This window comes from Tiliqua scincoides, chromosome 6 (genome assembly GCF_035046505.1).
Source record: "Tiliqua scincoides isolate rTilSci1 chromosome 6, rTilSci1.hap2, whole genome shotgun sequence".
NCBI lineage: Eukaryota > Metazoa > Chordata > Lepidosauria > Squamata > Scincidae > Tiliqua > Tiliqua scincoides.
In genome coordinates this window covers 48,601,947-48,623,818 of record NC_089826.1, presented here as the reverse complement: position 1 = coordinate 48,623,818, position 21,872 = coordinate 48,601,947, and the positions used below count along the sequence as shown (strand labels likewise).

Below are 21,872 nucleotides of genomic sequence, written 5' to 3'. Positions count from 1 at the left end.
ACATGCTGGATCTTATCCCAGGTTTGTAAAACCTCCCCTCCTCTTTTCTCTCCTGGGACATGCACCACCAAAATGGCTGGTGTATGTCTGAGGAGACTCATAGGTGATTGGGCAACCTACCATGAGTTAAGTGAAAACTTCCCTCCTGCAGGCTGCCTGATCACCCACCACCATCGCCACCACCATAGCACACAGTGCATTTTCCATTGGGGCTGCATGCTATAACATGGCAGGGGATGGGGCTCGGTTTCTGTTAATAGTGAGCAGAAACATAGACCCTCCTGATAAGTTCTGGTTCTATCCCTAGATCTGTGCCACTATTTGTTAAGAACAAGTTTGTGAAGCAGTAAGATGGTCTGCCGGGGGTGGTGGTGGTGGTGGTGGTGATTGGGAGACTGGTTGGGGAGGACAATAAATTCATCTCTTGGGGAGGGGGTGCTACCAAAAACCTTAAAGATGGTGGTGGTTCACCCTCTTCTGAAGAAATCCTCCCTAGACTCACACCTAGCTGGTGTGCCAGCTGCAGCCGTACCAGTATCAGTCGGGTCTGACGATGGTGGTCCATGCACTAGTGATATCTTGGTCATTCCTTTCTGAGCCCAATTCAAGGTGTTGGTGATGACTTTTAAAGCCCTATACAGCATAGGACTGGGATACCTTAAGGCCCATCTTCCCCCATATATTCCTGCACATCCCCTGCGGTCATCAGAGAGGGCCCTTCTTAGGATACCTCCACCATCTGAAGTCAAGAGGATGACAGTGAGGTGTAGGGCCTTCTCAGTTGTTGCACCACACCTCTGGAACCAGCTGCCAGAAGATCTGAGGGCAACCTCTTCAGTATATGGTTTCCAGCAGGGGTTGAAGATCCATCTGTTTTCCATGACCTTAGAAGGGGGAGGCACTCCTTAGAGACTCCTTCTTAACTTTTATGCTGCTGTATACTATTTGACATTTTAATCTGCTCCTTTATTATGTTTTAAATTGTTTTAATGGGTTTTAAGGATTCTATTTTAATACTTGATTCTGATGTTTTATCCTATGTATTTATGTTTGTTGTACACCACTTTGAGTTTTTAGAAAGGTGATATAGACCGGGGGTGTCAAACATAAGGTCCGGCGGCCGGATACGGCCCACAGAAGTTTTTTATATGGCCCTCAGGCTGCTGAGCAGTGCTGAGGTGTTACTGCTACAAGGGCAGCCCATGTGAAAATTGGGCTCTCCCATATCTTGAAATGTGATCAAGATGTGTGTATTTTCTCTTCTGTCATTTGCAGCTAATGAGTTCCTAAGTGAGAAAAAGTGATTTTCTTTTTGGTTATGACCTGTTTGATGACATCATTTCCTGCCTAATGACAGCACTTCTGGCCCTCATGAATGCTGTTTGGCCCTGGTATGAAACGAGTTTGACACCCCTGAAATAGACATATAATAAATAAATAAATAAATAAATAAATAAATAAATAAATAAATAAATAAAAAATGAGATAAAGATAAGACTGAGGCAAAAAGCCAGACAGTGATTAATTGCCTTAAGTATACCTGTTAGATGTATCTTTTCATAATTAGACTTCAGATAGTAAAAGCTGCAAATGCAAAAATAAGTATTCTGGGTAAGTGCATAAATGAGTAAGAGCCCACTCCTGTGGTCCGTTCCGTGCCTCTGTGGCGTGGACCACAGTTGCAAACGTGCTGTAAGGCAAGTTTGCGGGGCTTACCACCAGGCTCCCGCTGGAGCTGACTCATGCGTTCCATGGCTCGGAGGTGCCTGCGACTGCCGGGCTGCGGAACGGGGAATGGGAGTGTGGTCGGGGGCATGGGGGAGGCGTTCCAGGGAGGGGGGAGGTGTGGTCAGGGGCGTTCTGGTGGGCGGGGGGGGCAGATCCGCGGAGCCGAACTCCGCAAGATCCTAGGCACTCGTGGAGGGCTGCTTGCCCTCCATGAGCGCCTTCACTTTAGCAGCAACCAGTCGCCACTAAACCCCATTGTGGGGCTGCTTCCCTTACCCGGGGGGAAGGGGACAAACATCAGGTCCCACAGCTCTGGGCAGCTTAGGATTAGGCTGTGAGCTGGATAAATGCATTTCTACAAAAATGCATTTATTGAATGACAGCCAACAAAAAGGGAAAATTGTGAATTGCTATTAGGATATATTTTATCTTCCACTGCAAATTTTGATCAGCTGAAAAAGGAAGCCTGAATAGTTGGGCAAAGAAAGTCCATCATAAGCAAGCTACTGTGCAAATAGAATTTTTTGCTTTGGCATTTTTACTGACAGAGCACAATTTAGAGACGCTTGATGCACTTCAACCAGTCGGTGGTAGTTAAAGAGCAGCTGAAAATAATGTACAATCAATTTCACAGGCACCCAAAAGTTACAACAGGTAGAAAAAGATCAGAAAAGAACCAAATACCCTTGAAATTCAGTCATCAAAGAGGGACTATGTTAATAGCACACACACACTTCTCATGTAGGCAAATGTCTTGGTAGCATTAGCTGGCAGGAACACGAAAGAAAATGATACAACATCTCTAAATCCTGATGCTGCAATGCACCATGATGAATGTTCTTGAAATTTAAGTGCAGGCTTTTAAACCATGTCAGAGCCTAATTGAATCAAGTGCGTTTTAAAAGGATGATTGAGAAACAAATTGGTTTGACTGACTGAAAGCTCTGCTCGTCACACCTCAAGAAGGATATTGTAGAACTGGAAAAGGCACAGAAGAGTGCAACCAAAATGATTAGAGGGCTAGAGCACCTTATGAGGAAAGGATATAGCATTTGAGGCTATTTAACTTGGGGGGGGGGGAAGCAGTTAATGGGGAACATGAGAGAGTCTCATAGAATTATACATGGTGTCGCGTTTTTCTTTCTCGCTCTCAGTTAATGAAACTGTTAGGGTCAGTTAATGAAACTGACTAGCAGGAGATTTAGGACAGACACAAGAATGTATTTTTTCACACAATATAGTCTGTGGAATTCACTGCCACAAGGTGTAGTGATGTATACTAGTTTGGATGACTTGAAAAAGGAATGGGGTAAATTCATGAAGGACATGTCTATCTGTGGTTACTAGTTATAATGGCTATGGGCTACTTTCCGGTTCAGTGACTGTGGCTGCAATTCTATGCATTGAGTCCCATGGAATTCCATGGGTCTTACTTCTGACAAGACAAGAAATGCATAGGATTATTCTATGTCCCTGGATACCACTTATAGGGGAGCAATGGTGGGAAAGAAGTATGCCTTTCTCTCCTGCTTATGAGTTTCCCAGATTAAGTCAAGAGATGCTCTTAAAATATCAAGAATTGTTTTCTATAGAGATTTCACTTGGAGATTGATGTTGATTCCTGGAAGTTACTTGATATAGCATTAGTGGGTCAACAATCCACAACAACAAGGCAGAGGGGTGGATGGAGAAGTGAAGAACTCAAGTTTTTAGTGCTCAGGGTTTTTACAGACTTTCACTTCTTAGAATCCTGTGATGGGCTTCTAGGTGGGGTGACTCAGTCAGAGGGCCCTCTATTGCTAGTGAGCTCCCCTGCTACATTCTGCCTTTATATTTCCATCTAGTTGAGGGTCTGTTGAGTAGATTGAAGGTCCATTGGCTCGTTTAACGTGCCTCCTATATTGAATTCAATCATGGGGTGGGTGAGGCCCACTGATGGTGCAAAACCTTTCTTTTGTTTCATTAAAGTTGTTTTTCCTAAACTTAAGACAATAAGGCACCAAGTATGTTGTCCCAGCAGGATTCAGTTGTTTCAGCTGAATTTTGGAGTCATGAAAACTTCATTTTAATGTACAGTGTAATCTTATGTTCAAATATGAAGAGTCGAACTCCGTAGATCAATTAAAGAGGGGTTAGTACATGGCTCAACCAAGCATGTGGACTTCCTGCTCTGTGGATCTGTGGCCTCTTGCCATCAGTCCAGCAAATAGCCATGATGCTAGTCTAGCCCAGAGACTCTCCTGGGAGGCATGTGCACATGTATGAATACATGCCTCCTGCACATCTTGAGATAAACAGAAATGAGGTATAGATCATATAACACTTGCTGGATCAGACATCTAAACCAGGTCACACACCTACCTGGGATACCTAGAATTATCAGGAATTAAACCAGGGTCTTCTGCATGAAAAAGGAGGTGCTCTACCAAATGATTTGCATGATAATAGCAAACAGGCGCAATCCTATTTCTCAGTAGCGCTGGCACAGTGACCACTTTGTTGGTGCTAGCTGTCACAAAAGCACCACAAAGTTCTCTAGCATTGCATTTAGGAGTACCAGCAGGAAGGCTTGTGCCATCCCATTGGTATCATATGCCCAAGGAGTGCCTGACAGAGCATTTTCGCTACTGCAAGGCAGTGCAGGGGTGGGGAAGGCAGGAAGGGGTGTAATGGGGTGGGGGAGGGTGGAGACAGGAGTGAATCAGGCCCAGAAGGAGGAGGGATCAGTGGCGCTCACACACACTGAATCCTATCCCCCCTTCTAAGGCCTGAAAACCCAACCCTGAAAACCCAGCCCAACAAAACCCAACCCAACAAGCTTGGACTTGCGCTATCTATTTAGTAGTGAAAGAAATCTGTACCCAGATTCTTCTAAATTAGCGTTTCGCAATCAGTGGTACTCATATCACAGGTAGTACTTGAGGTGGTGTCTGGTAGTACCTATGGGACCCCCAGACCTCCACTGCCTGGCAGCGAGACTAGCAATGCAACGTGACAAGCAGCAGCAGGAGGCTCTGTTCGGTGGGCGGAGCTCCAGTGTGTGCCTTTTGCGCACTCAGAAATGTCCTCCTGTCTACCCTGAGCCTCTTACCAGTGTCTACTGCATTACATCTGACCTCCCAATCTGGAAGAAATTGCTGATGACATCATTGCCAGTTACTTCTGGTGGTACTTCCAATAAGAAGACCATGCAAATGGTGGAGGCCAAACATTAAGAAATGCTGCTCTAAACCATCTCATACATATCAACTACAACTGTTTCTATGTCTTCCAATGACAGCCCAATATTGATTTCCCAGTGACGACCTTGGTGTACCCATCTGAAACCTTGTGTCAGGTTTTAACACATTTTCTTCTTGATTTCAAATATAATATTCTGGAATGGGCTGAACATATTACCTGTATTTAGAAAATACATACCTTAATGCAGGGACGTGCAGTGGGTGGAGAGACAGGTGAGGCAATTAAGGTAGAGCCTCCTCACCCACCTTTGAAAAGCACCGTGGCGACGCTTTTCGAAGGACTCTGGTGGGGAGGCTCTGCCTCAATTGCCTCTCCTGCCTCTCCACGCACTGCACAGCCCTGCATTAATGCTTGAAAGTTTAAAATGAAAACTATTGTTGAAAATTTTGTGTGATTGCATTAGACAAATACAAAAAATGACGCAGTTCTTCCTCTTTGATTACCATGATAAACTCCTTCCTGGAGAGAAACCCCCCTGCAGTGGGACAACACAGGAATAGTTATGTGTTAAAAGTGCCTGGGCAGGAAGTTTTGTTGTGCAAAATAATTTTGGCTTACTTCCCCCCCCCCTTTGGTGCTATTAAAGTTATAAAGAAATGAATGCATAATATGCAAAATGTATTATGCCCAGCAAATATTGGAAAATTACTTTTACAACTCGAAAGACTATTGGAAAGACTACATACTGAACTTGCATCCCACTTTTGCCCCATCTGCAGGGGACTCTAAGCAACCACACTGTTTTGCATTGTATGGCAGTGAAAGTGTCATCACTGAAAGAAGGAAGTTGAAATTCCCCTGAAAACTATTACTACAGAGCAGTTGATTAAGATACCAAAGAAAGCTGGATGGCTTATTTTTCCAGTGTTCTATTGTACTGATTTATATTCATCAGTGTGTTTTGTCTCAGGTCTTCTGTGGGAGCACTAATAAATACGCTGTAATTTCAGATTCACAAAGAATCGTCTAAAACAAATGCCATTATATTGTCACTTTGGATTCCTATCGTCCAGTGTTGGGTTGTGATCCACGTTGGGAACCAAAACTGGGCCATTTTCATGTGAAAACCAAAAGTGCACTCTGCTCCCCAAATGGAACTGATGAAGAAAATGGCCACCACTGGGGGATCCACAACAGGCACTTTGAGTCATTTCATAAAACCTTCAGGAAGTGTATACAACCTATTAACAATCCTTGAGCTATGTTTGTCATTGATAGGTTGCTCCCACTCAAGGTCTAGGACCCTTTCAGATGTCTCAGGAAAGGGAACCACATCTGGCTTGGCAGGCCCTTGCGGTAATAGGCTAAGGTAATTTCACCTTAGCCTTGGACCCTGAATCTTTGGGAGGATCAGTGAAAGGGGTCAAATCCAGGGCTTGGGAGGCCTTGTGAATTACCCTTGGGAACAAATTGGCAAAAAAAAGTCTATCCATCTTTTGAGCTTCCTCCTTTCTCCCCATCATCTCCTGACAGCTCCCCGTCCTCCCTGTCTGAAGAAGATGGGGTTGAGCTAACATTGCCTGAAAGCTTGATGGATGACTTCTTATGTGGCAGTGTGAGGGAACAATCCTTCCAGCGGTGGTGGTAGGGAGGTGAGGATCCCTCAGAACAGGGTCGGAAGCAGGGGAAGCAAGCTAGTTGGGAGGACTAGAAGACCTCATAAGCGGGGGGGGGGGATCTGAGATTTTACATGCTATAACAATGTCCCTACTTTAGAAAACTCCCTCCACACTTCACCATTTCACTTAACTGCACTTTGGAAATGGCAGCTGCCTTTTTATTCCTCTTTGCCCCAGAAACCTGTGAAGGGGAAGCCTCCCCCTCCTTTCCCTTAGAGGGACCAGCCTCCTCCATACCTGAAATGCTAGTGGAACACAAAATGGCGGGCGTGGGAGGGTTGTGCCCCAAATGCCTGTGGCTGCTCCTGTGTTGCTGCTGCACTGCTGCTTCGCCGTTCTGCTACCCACAACATGGTAGCAGCTGAGGGGCCAGGGCCCTGAGACACACAGGTGGGTGATCAGTGGCACTCCCAAGTGGGATGTGCTCATCTGCACCTGCCTCTGCTGCCCGCTCTCCCTGCTGTCCCGCTCACACAGAGTGGGCTGGTGAGACCTGCATGGAGAAGGGTGTCTGATTGCCCCAACAACTCTCCCCCAACACAAGAGTGGACGGGGCAGAGAGAGAGAATTGGGAATGGTGGGGAGGGGGCAAAATGGAAGGAAAAGAGGAAGGGGAGGAAGCGGATGAAAAAGGAGTAAGAAAGGAGAATGGCCTAAAAAGGAGCTGCAAGAGCTCCACAGAAGGCAACCTGTCCTCAAGCGAGGCAGAACCAAACTGGGCTCATGGGCGCCCTTCCCTAGAAGGAAAAAACCTAAGCAAGTCTGGCCTGCCTCTTAAGGGGGAGGGGAAACTCATGCTGTGACGAGTGCCCTCCCTCCCTCCCTCCTACAGAGAATGAGTGATTTTTAGCATTGGGGAGGCCCGCGGAGGGGGCTATGGGTCTTCTGGACCCTCCCAAGGCCAGCGGGACCCTCCAGCTAAGGGCAAAATCCCTGGGTCCCCATGGCATCGCTATGGCTGCTGCACCCCCCACCCCAGGCCCCACCCCTGCAAATACTCATCTGCAGTCTCAAAATCTGAATAGGACTTTGGGAAACACTACTATAGTCTGTACAAAAAACAAATGGTGTCAGTCTTAAGTGCTTCTGCTAGATGCCAACAATGCTAGCATAACCTCTCTGGAGTGTTCCTGTAGTATCATGCTGTCTGACATGTTGTGCTATGGGGGATAGTGTTCATCTCATCCCAAACTCAGCCACTTTTTCTGCTCAATACTCAATAGGCTTCAGTCAAGCACTGTGACAAGTTCTGACATTTTCCATGTCAAATCTGAAGGAATGCCTAGGCAACCTTCCTTCAGCTCCAGTTTATCAGAAGGGACTGTGCTCTCCTAGACTAGCCAGATTTCATTATGCTGATCCATGCTTTCATAATTTTCAGGCTTGGAAGCTTCAAAATGCATCCAGGGCTGGCCCAGGACCTTCTGACACCCAAATGCTCTGCCCCCTTACCCCATGATGTGCCAGCCTCTGTGCCTCCTGCTATCCAGTGTTTTAGCTCAGCACTATCCTTCCCCCCCCCCCCACATTTCCTCTTCCTCTCTGTTCCTATCTTCCTTTTTTCAATTTAGGGAGTCAGATGTGAAAGAACAGTAGTGGAGGCAGGTAGATGGACAGAGATGGAAGCCCCTCACAGACCTGCTCCCACAAAGACATCTGCTGTCTTTGCGGATGGGCCAGTTTTGCATACATCCAGTGTCTTCTGAGGGTTGAATACTAAGCACTGCCCAAGCCAAATCAACAAGTATATCTGTAATGATCGTTTAATGGAGCATCAAGCTGGTGCAGGAATGCAGATGGACTCTCATCAACTTCCTCTCTGGATTATAGCCTGCACAATTTACCCCTCTGAGGTAGCCCTACGAAAGGTAGAAATTTTCTCTCCGTCGCTTGCCATGTATTAAACTATGTCTTCCTGCCTCAAAAATACTTTGAAGAAATTCTGTTATTGCAACTAGCATTATATTTCCTCATCCCTTATAGCGGCAACATGCCAGTACGGCGTGAGAAATAGTCTCCAGAGTGAGTCACCATGCTGCTAACTAAAATGGCTTAATCTTCTGCCGTGGTGCTTTTCTATGCCATTCATACCATTGCCTATTTTATAAATTAGATGCAGGGTTTTGTTGTACTTTGAGGAGCCACAATATACCCCTCTCTGAGACATAATTGGCATTACCACAGTTCCAAACCAAGGAATGAAAGACTTTTGTATGTTACAAGTGGTGACTTCCTGAAGCCCTCTCTCCCCCCCCCTTCAAAACAACTGGGTTGTTTTGTTTATAGGAAAAGGAACAGAATAAAGACAACTACAAAACCCATAACAGCAAATTATGTTTCTGCTCAAAGGAAATCGGTTTATAACTAAAGGCCGTGAAACTAGATTCACTGGATGCATGTGGGTTCCACTGACAACTGTGGGATGAAAATTCAAGCACAAGCTGTTTCAAGCTTGCAATACTAAGAAGAATGCCTCATTTGCTTTCATCTCTGCGGACAATCGGAGTCATTTCCTTGCAAAACGGTCCTTTCCCAATTTGTTTCAAATTATCACAAGGTTTGTGTAGCTTTTACTGCTTGTGCTACCTGCTAACAGAACTCTGAGGATGATTAGAAAGATGCACATCAAAGTCTTTCGGGGAAGAGCTCGCTGGAGAGAATCACTAAGGATACAGACTTCTTACTGTGAGTCTCTCTCTCTCTCTCTCTCTCTCTCTCTCTCTCTCTCTCTCTCTCTCTCTCTCTCTCACTGGTTCTCCTCAGGAGCCTTCTGGAGATTTCCTGTTTTGAATGGCAGGGTGTAGAACAAATTCTGTTGTCATTTGTGCCATTATGTTTGAAGTGAATCTGGCCCTTGTGCCTAACAAAACATTCAGTTTGCGCTACACTGATGGCACATTAGAAAATTTAATACAAAAGACTCGGGCTGAGAGGCAATCAGCCTTCCCTGCTGCTTTAGGGATTCTAGTCTGTGAGCAGTTGAAACAGGCTGTGGATTATTGGGCAAATATCTATATCTATATATAGGGATGTATAAAACTTAGGAATTGTTTTTCAGGGAAGTGATTGTGAAAATATGACCACGGGGAATCTTTATGCCAGTTAACTCAATGTATTACTCAGGGCTGGTATCAATATAAGCTTGAGAAAATAGACTCCATCTATTGAGGCATGGCATTTAATCATTATTGGATAATTAAAATTTTAGAAGACTCCAGAAGAGTCAGAGGCAGCATGCTAGAATATTGTAACAGAAACACTGAATGGTTGTTTAAGATGCACTGGGAGGAATTGCTCCCAGCATGCTCACATCTCTGCAGCTGTGCACTATATTGCTCCGTTATCGCAAAAGGAATCCTAGGGAGATACTATAGTGCAAGCCTATACCAATATAAGACTTGTGATCCATTGCGTGGTCCTGGCTTGGGATTTCCAAGACTTCCACTACTATTTCCACTACCCAGGATCAGAAGATGGAAATTAGAGTTGTCATCAACTCTGTGGGGACACCCCAGCCTAAATCTTTGGATGACCTCACACATGTAGACATTTCACGTAGACATTTAGAAATATGGAGGGGGGGAGAACCCTATAGTACAGCACAACTCACAGGCTACAGGGTGCATATCCTCTTCCCCCCATCCATTATATAACCACCTACATAGCTCCTCTCCAATTTGCATATTGAAATAATTATACCATCAGATCATGTGCAAATAATTTTGGGAAGTTTGCAAAAACTTATTATGAAAGAAGAAACTATTTTATTTTTACTTTGCTAGTAGTGAAGTTTGTTAATTCAGTGTGGAAAATCAAATCTGATCCTTCAGTTAAGCTTTGGGAGAACAAATGTTGATCCATCATTAGTTGTCTGAAACTAACATTTAGTATTTAATTTAGGGAATGTAGGAGAAAAGTCTTGGAGGAGTTCGAAGAATTTATTAAATTATTCCAATATTCAGAAAGGAATTTTTTAAAAAGAGAGACATTCAGGGCCCAATCCTATCCAACTTTCCAGCATCAATGCAACAACAACGCAGCCTCATTGGCATTCATCAGTGTTGGAAAGTTAGATAGGATTGGGCCCCCAATGTAGTTGTATTGAGTAATATTGTACTGAAATGTTAACACAATTTATTCATGTATGAGTTTTACATTAGATATTTAAGACTGCAATCCTATAGCCGCTTTCATGGGAGTAAGCCACATTAGGCTCAAGCAGCAAGAGCTGAAAGTAGCGAGGGGCTGTGACCATGCACCAGTGGCCTCTGGAGATGCCCGGTGCTGATAAGCCAGATTGGGGTGGAACGGACAGGGAGGAGAGGGCGAGAAACAGGGTGGAGACAAGACCAACAAGGTGGAGGGGATGTGTCAAGGCCAGGAAGGGTGCAGTATCAACAGCAGCACCTCTGCCAATACCCTGTTCCCCTTTCTAGCTACAGGGGTCTACTATGTGGTGCTGCAGGTCTGAGTAGACCCATTGGAATAGTGATTGGAATACTTGTTCCCCTGGGGCAAGGGAACACGTGTTTCTTTATCTGAAGGAAGCCTTTGTGACTCAAAACTCCTCCAGGTGATGCAGTGTGCACAACCATTAGTTATGGTTAGTGCCACTGTGTCGGCAGCAGGGGAGTTGTGCTGGATTGGGTTGCCTATAATATCATTCATTCTGTATACTCTTACCATTAATAATAAGTAGGGTGAAAAAATAAACATTCTAATCACTCAGCATTCATTGACACTTCAGATTCGGGCAGCCCAATCCTATGCCGGGCAACATAGGTGGTCCACGCAGTGCCCTGGCAACGGCTGTCGTACAAGTGCCTTTAGGCACTTTGCTGCCAGAGGGGAACATGTGGCACCAGTGGAGAGGCCAACACCACTCATTGCTGGGCCTCTGAACCAGCAGGATGCCAGAGAAGAGCACCAGTTGGTGAGTGTCCCTGCCAGGCAGGAAGACATTTCGGGGCAGGGGGAGGGTGGGAGAAGGCAGGCAGAAGGCAAAACTGGGTGGAGGGAGGGCCTGAGGTCAGATAGGGCCCAGATGGAGGAGGCGGGGATGGTGGTAGAGGATGCCACCGAATTCTACCCCCCTCCAGACTCACAGTGCCTGACATGTAGCTAAGTAGCTGGTGCACTTCCAAGTATAGGTGTGGGGTTATCCGCTGCAGTTCCATTCTGGACTCACCTGTGGATACCTGAAACCATGGATACTGGGGATGCCTTTAAAAGATAGGGAAAATTTAAAAAAAATCTTGGTAAAACAAGATTTTTTAAAATGTTCCCATATCTTTTTAGAGGGTGTCCCTGGTATCCATGGTATCTGTGGATAACTGAAACCGTGGATATTGAATCTGTGGATACTAGAGCTTGCCTATAGACCCATCAAGGCTGTCAGAGTTCTATATGAGATAAGAGAACTGATGTTCTCTTGCCCCCAAGGAGTCCTCCGGCTGCTGCTCTGGCCCCGCAGGATACAGTGGTGGCCATTTTGGCATTGCTGTACTGTACAGCACCAGACAGCATAGGATTGAACCCTTAAGATTCATTGGAGACACAGAAATTTCTAAGTGAGTAAAACTAAGTGAGTGGAGAAACTTTTGATAACATCATCTAGGTTTTTTTTTTTCTTAAGTACTCAGAGAGTTGGTTGCTCATTACTCCATGGCTCGCCTGATTTTAGATTTTTTAAAAAGCTGTTCACCTCCTGCTGTTTATATCAGATAGGTTCACCAAGTGCTGCGATGAAACTGAACATAAAGAATCAAATGTTCAGTTTCCATAACTCAGCCAAATACGTCACATGCAAGTGAATATCAGATCTCTCATTTGATATTTGTTCATTCTTAATCAGAAAGGCCAAAAACTGCAGCTCAGTTACTGTCCAAATTGACTGGTTCTCTGCTACATGAACTTACTGTTCCAAATGTTTGAAGCAGTTCCCGAGCAATTTCATCAATGAATTCTCAGCCTTCTATATGCCATTGGGACCCAGCTGTTCTCTCTGCGATTTAATTCACTCCACCCTGATTTTTTTCATAGTTCACGCATGGATCAGAAAAGTCATGTTCTGCGGACGGATTCTCAACGCGATTGCCTCATGCTCCCAATTTCAGCTGGCATGTCCAGCGGTTCCACATTTGACATTAACTTTTAATTTGAACTTGAAGTGGAGTCCATTATTATAAGCCAATGTGCCATTATATGGGTGAATGACACACTGGAGAGTTAACTCAGTCTTGCTGGAATAAAAATACAACATAAGGCTTAGACTTTCAGGCTTTCCGCTGAAACTGCTATAGTGGAAGAAAGACACTGTGGTGCTCTTATATATCCCTAACGATTTCTGGGGATTATGCATGCTACCAAAACGAGAGCAGAATAAATAAACTTCTTCAACACTCACTGACACCTTTCAGCACTCATTTCGTAAGTCATTATGAATTTGTGTGTGTGTGATAAAAGTGACTTTCACTAAAATCACTAATCCATTTTATTTACAAAAATAATGTTCTTTCATTGTTCTGATAGATTTTTTTTTCTTAAAGCTGTTGCCCAAAGCATCTCTGCTGGTTGCAGACAGGGATGGCCTGTCCGTTAGGCTATCCGAGGTGGTGCTTCAGGTAGCAGATTGCCCGGGGGGGGGCACCAGTATCCACCTACCCACCCATCTCCACCACTCTTTCTCCTCCCATTCCTTGTATTTGAAAATGAAGAGGAGAACGGAGAAGAAGAGGAAGTGTAGAGGTTAGGAGATTGGGAGGTTGAAGTGTCACTCTTCTTTCCTGCACACTTCGTCTTTTGCTCTTTCCCCCTATTCCTTTCTGAATTCAAGGAGGAGTGGTAGAGGCAGCCACGGTCACACTATTGAGTATGAGTGAAAGGCTTTTTGATATGCATCTTGGGCACATGGAGATCTTGGCCTGGCCTTAGTTGCACATTCTGGAGTAATCTTTAGGTCATCAGGGGGATAGGAAGTTTAGATCTCATCTGTTGGGTACCCACCATGTCAACTTGCCTGGAACTGAAACACCAGAAAAGAATCAAGGACACTGCAAGGCAAATGAGATATATATTCAAAAATTAGGGCCAAACCAGAGATGTTCTTGATGAATAAGATCAAAATACATGTGACATTATACTTGAATACAGAAGTGAATTGCAAGAGGTCCTTTACAACAAACAGCCTCTTCGGGGCAAACTACCATGTTGAGGGGGCAATCCGTAGTGCAAAAATGGTGCAGGGAGTTAGCCCTCATTCACTGTGAGCCACTCTCTTGGACACAATTGGGCCCCTACAACTAAGAGAAAAATGAGCCACTTCCAGTTCACTTTCACATTATGCTCATCTTATTAGTCACCTGCGGATACACTGTGGACAGTCCACAACCCGTTAGATGTCAAGGTCTTCTTCAAAAACGATGGACGAACATCATGCTCATCTCATGAATATGGATTTACTGTTGATGTTGTTTGGTCTTGAGGGTCATGTGCAGAAAGACAATGAGGAATGAAGGGCTATGAGCAGTGATCAAAGCATGAGAAATGTATGACCCCAGGAAATTTCTGGGCCCTCTCCTTTGGCTCCTGAGTTCCCTTTTTGACCCTGGGGCTGGGTACAAATTGCCATCTTTTGCCCCCTCTCATGGGCTCTGGTTGCAACCAACCCCATCCCACCGCAATCTCTGCCCTGATCCATGCTGATCCCCACCCTAATCCACCCCTCCACTGGCAGAACCCTGCTGGCGGCCAGGCCAGTTTAGAAGTAAGCAGTGCAGAGTGAGAACCATCACATTTCCGATCTCAACTGGACTTGCTGCTCCTGTGGGATGCTGGGGGCACTACCGCAGACGTGAGTCAGCAGCTATTGCCACAAGTTATACACACCAGACCTGGGAATGCATTCCTGGTGTCACATTTGGGAGGAAACTGGTCTTCTACAGAACCATTTTGGCTTGTGGATTCGCTTACCATGAAAGGGTGTGCAGGAACTCAGGGACACAACTGCAAGATTACAGCTGCTGCAGAAGTAAGTTTTGGTACACACAGTACACTTTCCATTCTAATGTGAGCCTGAATACGATGATGCTAATTCTCTGCAATGATTTCCTATAGATTTTAGAGAGACTTAGGAGTGGTGTTTGATTTTCTGTAATACTGTGTCTAGCTGCCAACACTGCACAGGCAGATAGACCTGGGCTCCGCATCGGGAAGCCCGGTAGACCACGGCTCAAAAGATTATTCTGACTGACGCCATCTTCCCCCCCCCGCCCTGTTTTGCCCCCTTCCCTTTTGAGAAGGGACCCAAAAGAAACTTTGTACCCCCTGATAAAATTCCTCAGAGGCCCTGATTGCAATGGAGCCAGTGACAGAGCCAACAGCTGCAATATTCCAACCCCCAGATGGTCCCAGATGGTCATACCCCTAGCAGGCTTCTCAGAGCAATGCCAGTAAAAGAGCTGGTGGTGTAGGTTTGAGGATCCCCATCAGGGACCCTTCTGAGACCTACACCCGAGATAAACTTTTCCCATCTTCCCTGTCTCACCCAGCAACTGTTACCCTGCACATGCCTGATCTCATCTGATCTCAGAAGCTAAGCAGGGTCAGGCCTGGTTAATACTTGGATGGGAGACTGCCAGGGAATACCATGTGCTGTAGGCTTATACCATAGTCTTTCCAGACTGAAGGTTGCCAACCAACCAACCAGCCTCTTCTCAGGGATGGCACACTGAACACAGCAGCCAGCATGCTGACAACCCTGCATCCCTCATGCTGGCCCAGGGTAGGATTGGACTGTGAGAGACTGAGCTGCAAATCAAGTTTAAATCTCGCTTCCGCTATATGCTCACTGAGTGGCCTAAAGCAAGCCATTCCTTTTCAACTTCAGCTGCAATCGGTGGATTACATCAAGATAATTCTCGTGAAGCACTTTGCACAGTCAGAAAGTGCTATACAAATGTTAAGTATTATCAGTTATATCTTATTATAAATGCTGTACAAATGTTAAGTATTAATTAACATCAAATGCATCAAAGTACTAACATCAACTACAGCCACAAGCTAATTATCTTTTTGGCTTGCAGCTGCTTATCAATGTTGATAAATAGGAAAAGGAGTCAGATTATCATCTCTGACTTTGCTGTGCATTAATAGTGTCTGATTTCTGGGGGAAGGAAATGTGGGAAAATTGACTTTTTTTTTTTCTTCCTAACAAATGAGTTTGATAGGTAGGAAAATGTCTTCTGTGAACAATGGATGTGCTACCTTAGAACAGATATCAAGATCATTCTCAACAAATGTCATGGAGCCCAATCCTATGCATGTCCACTCAAAAGTAAGTCCCATTATAGTAAATGGGACTTACTCCCAGGAAAGTGAGGATAGGATTGGAGCCATCAACAGTTGCACAATGAACTGATCAGTGGTATGTCCCCAGCATTAAGAGGCCCCACTTCTTGTTCCTGTTTCAATTTCTCTCCTTTCTAATATCCCAGCAGCCAGACAAATTGGAGATAGCTACATTACCTGCAATATAGATTTGCATCAAATCTTGCCTCAGGCCTTTGTATGACTGCTAGATTCCTGACCGTGATTATGGATTTCTTTGGAGCTGAACTGCACATACGCCTATCCCTTTGGCTTCCAAGTGAGTGACTAAACAGTCCATTCCAAACACTGGATTTATGACAGGGTCGCTGACAACCGTACTGGAACCGCAGCCATAAACAGTGGTAGTGTTCGAGGCCTGCTGCTGCTACTGGCTACACATGAGAGCACAGGTAAGCCAACATGATGATCCAGGGCTGTAAGGAATGGGGGAGTTTCTGGGTAAGGAGGGGGATGGAGAGAGGCGGAATGGGGGAGGGTGGTTCCCAGGAGCACTGACATGCACTGGATCCTAACCCTGTTCCTTCCCCTTCCCTCTCCCTTTCTTCAGACTTATGCCAACAAAGTAGCTGGCAGAGATCCAAGGAGACTCAATTAGAAAGCAGAGACCTGCCCTCGTGTAAAGGAACAAATGATCCCTTACCTTGAGGAGGACTGCAGTTCTGACTGCCCCCTGCCACAGAATGCAGTGCACACCCTGTTGGTTTGACTGCATCAGTGTTGAGGAAGTTAGGATTTAGGAGTTAGGATTAGGTCTTAGTCCTAGGAGGAGTTAGGATTAGACCTAAAGAATGGTCTATGACCACTTGCAAAGTCTCATTGAGTCTCAGAGAGCCTGTCTCAGAGAGCCTGTCCTAGGAGGAGGAGCCTGTCCTAGGAGGAGTTAGGATTAGACCTAAAGAATGGTCTATGACCACTTGCAAAGTCTCATTGAGTCTCAGAGAGCATGTCTCAGAGAGCCTCATGTTTCTCTGCAAATGTCTGGTCCATTTAATTTTTTGAACAAAGATAAAGTGGTGACTTGATTCCACTGAATAAGCACCTTTACATGGAAAAAGTAATGGGGTAATAAAAGATTCTAATTTAGCAGGAGAAGGCATAATAAGAACTAATGGCTGGAAGTTTGCGCTGGACAAATTTGAATTAGCAAAAAAAGGTCTCCGATTTTTAACCATGAAGATGATTAACTATTGGAACTGAGTACCCAGTGAGAAGGTGTGTTTCACATCAGTTATCATTTCCTAGATCAAGATTAGGCAACTTCGCAAAAAATGTGCATTAAGGAAACAGTTCTGTCGTCTTGGTTTAAGAATTCCATTGCCCTGCAATACAGAGGTGCTTACACTAGAGAATACTGGTGAAATCTTTGATCTGCAGGCCTGCAAGTTCTTGAAACTGGCTCCTTATGGTTATGAGAGTGGAAATATTACCATACTGCATTAGTTCTAGATGTTTCATTAATAAAGCATAAAGACCTCAAACTGAAAGCAAGTTACTCTTTGTACTTATATTCTAGTGAAATCAGTACAAACTCATCAGTTGCAACCATTCTGTTGCATTGAGTTCCATGGGACTTAGGCTCAACCAAATCCCAACACAGGTATTATGTCTGCCATGTACAGTGAAACCACAAGGAAGTGTTGCCAAGCCATAGCTGACACGTTCTCTAACCTAACCCAGCTGTGCCCATGTCCAGTGCTTTTTACTACTCAGACCTGTGTTCTTTTATTCACAGATTCGGGTCCATGTGGATTCACATCATGGGTGATGATGGTGGGGAAAAGGCAACCGCCAAATCATAGCCCCCCCCCCCTTTCCTGGACTTGATCGAGGTCTAGAAGGAGGCTATGATTTGGCGACTGCCCTTTCTCCACCATCATCACCATCCCATTCCACCTTCCACCCGCTCCCATTGTTGCTTTCTTCCACCCTCCTGGATCTAATCCGCCCTTCTTCACTCCATTCCACCCTCCCCTGCCCCCATTGCCACCTTGTTCTGCTCTCTCCACCCCTGCTCTGCCACTCCCCCACCCTGACCCTCCTCCCCTGCTGCCTTACCTGAATCAGTGGGTCTTTGTCAATCCTCCAGCATGCTGGGGAAAGTTCTGGCCTTCCCACATGTACTCTGGCAGCACTCATCTCCACTCACTGCAGGAATGCCTTTTAGTTCTGCCAAATGCTCATTCTGCCAGTGCTACAGCCCAATAAGTTTAGGCTATAAGTCTGCTCACAGGCACGCATGATCTGAAACCAGTGAAACATGGAAAAGATGTGACTATGGAGCCCTTTTCTCAAAGATAAAAAGTCTATGATCAGTTGCTTGACTAGACAAACTATCAGCTCTTTAAGGATACCACCACCACTACCCCAAGCTAGCTTTCTTTGCCCCATGGTTAGGCTGGCCTTGAAAATAGAAGAAATAAATTCTGGTCACTTAAGGCACAATCCTACTCAGAAATAAGTCCTACTGTGTTCTATGGGGCTTACTCCCAGGAAAGTATTATAGGACTGCAGCATTAATCATACTTGTTACTTCTGTGTCCTACACTGCAAAGGATAAGAAATAACAAGACCAAGCCCTGAATTAAACTGTAAAAATCCTTAGTGAGCCTATTGTTATTTATTGTAGAGTTCCCAACTCTGACTGAAGCTATTTCTGGAGAATTTTTTTTCTCCTGCCCCAATCACTTATAATGTCAGAAATGTTCTGAGCTGTCTGTGACAGATCAGGAGAGAGATCTTGGGGTGGTGGTGGACAGGTCGATGAAAGTGTCGACCCAATGTGCAGCGGCAGTGAAGAAGGCCAATTCTATGCTTGGGATCATTAGGAAGGGTATTGAGAACAAAATGGCTAGTATTATAATGCCATTGTACAAATCTATGGTAAGGCCACACCTGGAGTATTGTGTCCAGTTCTGGTCACCGCATCTCAAAAAAGACATAGTGGAAATGGAAAAGGTGCAAAAGAGAGCAACTAAGATGATTACGGGGCTGGGGCACCTTCCTTATGAGGAAAGGCTATGGCGTTTGGGCCTCTTCAGCCTAGAAAAGAGACGCCTGAGAGGGGACATGATTGAGACATACAAAATTATGCAGGGGATGGACAGAGTGGATAGGGAGATGCTCTTTACACTCTCACATAATACCAGAACCAGGAGACATCCACTAAAATTGAGTGTTGGGAGGGTTAGGACAGACTAAAGAAAATATTTCTTTACTCAGCGTGTGGTCGGTCTGTGGAACTCCTTGCCACAGGATGTGGTACTGGCGTCTAGCCTAGACACCTTTAAAAGGGGATTGGACAAGTTTCTGGAGGAAAAATCCATTATGGGGTACAAGCCATGATGTGTATGCGCAACCTCCTGATTTTAGAAATGGGTTATGTCAGAATGCCAGATGCAAGGGAGGGCACCAGGATGAGGTCTCTTGTTATCTGGTGTGCTCCCTGGGGCATTTGGTGGGCCGCTGTGAGATACAGGAAGCTGGACTAGATGGGCCTATGGCCTGATCCAGTGGGGCTGTTCTTATGTTCTTAAATTCCTGGAAGTCTGTTCAAATCTCTCCAATTGCTTTTTGTAGTGACCTGGCAGTGGTGGACCTCCCCAGCCAGGCATCCCAGGGCAAAGATCTGCAACGGCACCCCCCCTCCGCAAGATGTCACCACCCCCCATGTGCAAACCCGCCCCCCCCCACTTACCTAGAATGCACAGGACTCCAGGACATCTCGGGGACGACTCCTGAAGGTTCCCCGACGCTTTAAACTGTGCTTCCGGAAAACTGGAAGCACAGTTTCCGACTCCATAGGGAGCCTCAGAGAAGCTTCAGCTGGGTCCTAAAGGCGCACAAGGCTCTGTGCCTGGGGCATTTGCCCCATAGCGTAAATGGGAGGTCTGCCACTGAGACCCGGAGATTGATGCTGATTCCTGAAGGCCGGTCCTAACATTGTACAGCATCCACTGTAAGACTGAGGGCAATGTATGTATCTATCTGCCCTTAACAAGGAGCTTTAGTTATTTGATGCTTGTTTCTTTCTTTATAGTGACAGATGCAGTTGTGTGGATTCACAGCAGGATAATTACCATACAAATTAATATGGTTTTCAACACTATATAGGCTTCCTAAGCAGACTTGAAAGAAAGATGCAGACGCTGTGCTGTCTGTTCTAAAGTATTATGCGCATGACAATACATATTTCTAAGAAACTAGATATGTGCTAGCGCTTCAGTAATTGGGTTCATGAATTGGGTATATTGCCAGTGTGAAGGTTACTGCACTTCTTTCTTTGCCTATTGGTTGGAAAATGTCATTTTCGTGACGTGTGGCTTCCTGGTGGCAAGCTCAGGCGCAGGAAGACGAACAGGGAATTTTGCACATGAAAGGTTGTTCTCTGAACAGAGCATACAGTTCATCATCACTTTTATAGCACTTTCCATATATGAAGTACTTTACAAAAGTCTTCTTTTATCCTTACTCACCACACTAAGCCGAGTTATTGTTAGAGATGGGAAGTTATTGTTATCGATTCCATGTTATAGATGGGAAGCTGAGACTTGGAAATAAAAATCAGCCTCAACAAACCTAGAGGGTAGAGCCTCTGACCAGTACTGTTACCCTGCACATGCCCAATCTCATCTGATCTTGGAAGCTAAGCAGGGTCAGGCCTGGTTAGTACTTGGATGGGAGACCACTTGGGAATACCAGGTGCTGTAGGCTTATACCATAGTCTTTTGAGACTGAAGGTTGCCAACCAACCAGAGCCTCAGTTAGTCTGAAGATATCAGAAGGTCACCTGTTCGAGGACTGCTGAGAGTGGCGAGACCTTGAAGCAGCTGACAAGCCCAGCTGAGTGATTCCACCTGCTCTTGGTGTGGGCAAGAAGCTTCTTGGCTGCCCTCCATGTGAGAGATAGAGCTGCTTGTCAGTCTGCGTGGGAGAACTGGAGGCCAGAAGTGAGACCAAACCAGGAAGATCCGTTCTGAAATGTTGGTTCTTGAAAGAGAGAACCTTTATGATTGTAAAAATCCTCTTAAGGGATTTAGAAATGCCTGCCTATGTAAACCACCTTGAATAAAGTCAGAGTAATCCGATGACCAGAAAGGCGGTATATAAATACCTTGTTGTTGTTGTTGTTGTTGTTATTATTATTATAGGAACAGTAGACTGACTCACTTCAGATGGGGCAGTCAGACTGAAGGTTGATCTTTTTTCTTTTTCTTAAGCAAATTAATGGGGGGGGGGGAAATACGCACTTACACAAGTTGGAGCTGCAGTGTGATGCTGAATGGACATGTTGTGACACTACCCCTTTTAGCTGCCCACCCCTTTGCCTCCTCTCTCTCTAATTCTTTCACCCCCCCACCTCTGCAATGACTGAACCCTTCCCTCCAGCCCTTCTCATCCCTCTGTCCCCATACCCTTAGACTGCAATCCTATGCACACTTTCCTGGGGGTAAGGAGTAAACCCAATTTAACACAATGGGGCTTACTTTTGAGTAGACATGCATAGGATTGTCCTGTTAATACAACATGTGCATAGTATGCAATACAACTCAAAGAAACTGGTTGATGACATTGTTTAGAGACGTATGTGGAAAGGTGCATCTGATGCAAAGAATGGTCTCTGAAATGCAAGGCAGGCAACAATCCTTCTTTGGGCTCTCTTTGCAGCCTGCTCTTTGTTTGGCTTTTCTAGTCATACTGAGCAAGACAGTTTTCCGAGCCTGACTTTCAATTTATGGCTTACTGTGCTCTGAGAAGCCATTGGTGGCGGGGTGGGGGGGAGTATTGGAGGAAGCTTCTGAGCTGTAATATTTTATTTTATCATTTGCAATTTGAGTTCCTAGGTGAGAACAGTGATGTCACTTCCTGCTTGATGACATCACTTCAGGCTCTGGA

General features: G+C 45.2%; 1 pseudogene; it reads left to right on the top strand.

Annotated features, from left to right (window-relative positions):
- The first annotated feature begins 20,570 nt into the window (after positions 1 to 20,570).
- On the top strand, positions 20,571 to 20,690 carry LOC136656768 (5S ribosomal RNA; annotated as a pseudogene).
- The last annotated feature ends 1,182 nt before the right edge of the window (positions 20,691 to 21,872 follow it).